General features: G+C 44.2%; 1 long non-coding RNA gene across 1 annotated transcript in view; it reads left to right on the forward strand.

The window, feature by feature from the left end:
• Positions 1-3441, forward strand: part of LOC123522643 — a 7263-nt gene extending 3822 nt beyond the window's left edge. The window contains exon 3 of the long non-coding RNA XR_006680880.1: positions 3307-3441. This is a non-coding gene — a long non-coding RNA (uncharacterized LOC123522643). The remainder of the gene's footprint in view (positions 1-3306) is intronic.
• The last annotated feature ends 6 nt before the right edge of the window (positions 3442-3447 follow it).

Genomic DNA, 3447 nt, shown 5'->3' on the forward strand with positions numbered 1-3447 from the left:
CATGCCACCCCCAAAGTTAGTGCGAAAGTCTCAGAACCAAGTTCCCTCAGAAATTTATCTCAGGGGACAGGCTTGCCAGCTCTGGGCGTAGTAGGGCATGGCCTCCCTGGCCGCCATGTTTGAGAGAAGTAGGAAGTGCTTGGCTGGAGGTGGTGGGCAGGAGGCAGATACCATCGGATTTCATATGTGCCAGTTCTATTAAGATCCCATCCCACTGACTGAAACACCCTGAATGACATTTGCATAGTTTCCCAAAGATGGACAGTTGAAATTCATAAAGCAATTAAGTTTGTTGAATTTTTTCTTAGATGTGAGCGAGAAGCTTTAAAAAGAAACAAAGTAAAAACAACAAACCTTGATTTTTCAGCCGAGGAAATCATATCTCTTCTGATTGCATTGCATGCACATGCATGACCCATTCTTGTTTATTTAAAGTAGCACAGGGCCACCGTCTATTTCTGGAGGTCTTGGCCACAGGGGAGGCCTAAGGATATGGACATGGAAGGTTCTACTTCTGCCCATCTACAGGGTACCCGGCTGTGGAATAACTCCCCCTCCATGAAGGAAGGAGACCTATTGCCTCCCATATCAGACATATTGGTACACATATTGCCATCATAATTTTCAAAGTACTTTCTGTGTGAGCTCCTCTTTATGCCCTCCCTCCTCCACCCTTCCACCCTCATAGACCCCTGATGAAATATGCATGATGATGATTATTTTCATATCTCATACCGCCTGCTTATAAACTATTATTATTTTCATATTTTATACCGTCTCCCTTCGCCCATGTTGGTGTTGTTAGTACACATTGTTTAAACCTGCGGCGGCTGTGTTCCAAGCCTTTTGAGATAATTTCCTTAGTTTTGGTGGCTTTTTAGACTGTTTTTAGATTCAAAAACATGGGTCCTAAGAAAGGTTTTTGAAAAGAAACACCATGATAAGGAACTGGTTAACTGTGTTATCAATATTGCTCATGATAATTTAGTAAACCCTTTTAGAAAACAGTTAAGGAAACCCCAACCAACAGCCGACCACATCACACAGGTGTTGTTTTTGGGTTTTTTTTACAGAAAGCCAGCCATAAAAAAAGATATCAAAGAGAAAAAAAAAATCCTGAAAAACAGCTACCAACTGCTTTGATGGAAGGGGATTCCCCTTCAGAAGCAGTGACTCTCTCTCCATCCCTCCTCTCCACATCTGTGTCCACAGATCCAGATGCTCAGCAATTTCAAGGTATAGGCCATACTATTGCTATAAAAACTTTAAAGATGTGTTTCTTAGTTATATCGTTAAACTTTGAACTTACTTCCTTTGAAATTTCTGTGTAATATTTTGTATAAAAAGGCAAGGTCAGGGTAGAAACTTGGTGGTTGAGAACAAATGAATTCGTGTTCAGTGATTTCTTAGGGGAAAAATTGATTCGGAACTTGACTGCATGGCACAGCAGTGCTCCTTCTAGAATTGATCAGCGTTGAGGTCTGGGGTTCTACTGGAAATTAAAACACACACACACACACCCCACAGTGCCATCAAGTTCATGCCGACTCATAGCCACCCTATAGGACAGGATACAACTGCCCTGTGAGTTTCCGACAGTGTAACTCTTTAGGGGACTAGGAAGCCCAGTTTATCTCCCATTCAATTAAGTGCATGTTATTAAAGAAAGAGAGGGGACAAGAGGGTTGGATACAGAGAAATCAGGAAGTGATAATAGGAGAGAGAATAGAAGGGAGGAGAGAAGGGGAAACGGAAGGGCAAAAAGACAGTAGGAAAGAAGGACATGGTTTCCAAGTCTCAAAGATGCCCAGGATAAATAACTGTCCACCCACCTTCACGAATGGGAAACTAAGCAGGGTTTAGAAAGAAATCTTAAAGTACCCAGCAGGACCATTTCATTTGTGTAAAAGCCAGGGCATGTTTTGTGTGAAAGAGACAAAACAGCCGAGCATCTGGCTCCCGCTTTCCTCTGGGTCAAGGGAAAGGGTGAACCTACACCTGAATTGGCCTTGGCTTTTGCTGCTGGAGCCTAGGGTCCTTCCCTTCCCAAAATAAAGGTTTACTTTGAGAGGCACAGAGTGGGTTTTTCTCCCAGAAAATTGTATTGAGAGCCTCCTGAAAGAGAGAAGCCAACCCACCAGCAGCATGCTGGCTCTCTTTGGGGCTTCTTTGTGGGCCCTCCCTCCCAGGAACAGTCCTGTTTCATTTTCCAGGAAGAGACTGCAGAGGACTTCCGCTGGCGGTAGCAAGGGTTTCTGGGAAATGTAGTCCAAGCTACTGCTGGAATGCTGTGCTTGCTGAGTCCAAATCTCCACCTTAGCCCTCCAGCCCTACCACACTTTCATGTGCATGATATACTAAAATAGACCCTCGAAATAATGAAATCTGTTTGCCAGACTTCTAAGGAAGTTTGGGACAAAAGCCGGAAGAGAGAATAACAGGCTTGGCAAGTGGCCATAGGACAGTGGCCTTGGGTGTTTTCTTTGATTTGGATGTGGCCGAATCAACCCTAGCACCTAAATGGCATTTAAAGAAAAAGGAACACCTGTGTTTGTGTCGGTATCAATGTCTGTGGAGCTAGCGCTTCATGATGGATACTGAAAGAAATGGTCCTTGCACAGGGTGCCTGCCTGTGTGGCACCCTAACCTGTCTTCTCCTGAACAGTGGACCTCCAATTTGGGACAGCACGTGGGCAACAAGTACCTGGCATGCCTGATGGAACACCAGGATATCTATCGCCCACCTTCCCTTCTGACCTGCCACGACTTAGGAGAATAGCTGTGCGGCCACATTGCCCAACTGGGCCTGGCCTCCAGAGTCCTTGCCCTGGATGACATAGCTCAATGAATCCAGAAAAGCCAATACACTGCTTGCAAGCTAGAAATCAAGAATTCAGCAAGAGATGTCTTCAGCAAGAAGTGAAAGCTAAAACCTTACCTAAGAAGACCTGGGTGTGTACATGTGTAAATCTAAGTACCTAGTAACAGAGGATTCTGATTTAATGTTCTTACAGTTTTGGTAGTGTTTAAGACAAGCGTACTTGTAACTGTAACAGCAATCAGAATGATTTTCATACTTGTCCACATAGGAGGAGACTTCTGGAGGTTCTGGGAAAAATTCCATTTTCCAGCAAGCATTTTTGGGTCCCCACACATATCTTTCTGCTCCCCTCAAAGTGTCCAAAGAAAACCCCAAACCAATAAAATAAAACGGAAAAGAACGATTTAGCCCCAATACAATAAATAAGGTAAAACCCACTTGAAAGTGTAGTGACTTGTGGGCCTTGGTTTTTGTTTTTTTTACAGAACCAAAGGGCGGAGGGAGCAGAGAGGAGACCAGGGTTGCTGGTATTTGTGAGTCAACAGTGCCATCAAGCGGATGACTTTTGAGCACAGGCTCCAGTCCTATTGCTGGTGGCTTCTGGGAAAGTCCTGTAATACTAGGAA

The sequence above is a fragment of the Echinops telfairi genome, unplaced genomic scaffold (assembly GCF_000313985.2).
Source record: "Echinops telfairi isolate 266 unplaced genomic scaffold, ASM31398v2 ScPeMD7_7427;HRSCAF=8465, whole genome shotgun sequence".
NCBI lineage: Eukaryota > Metazoa > Chordata > Mammalia > Afrosoricida > Tenrecidae > Echinops > Echinops telfairi.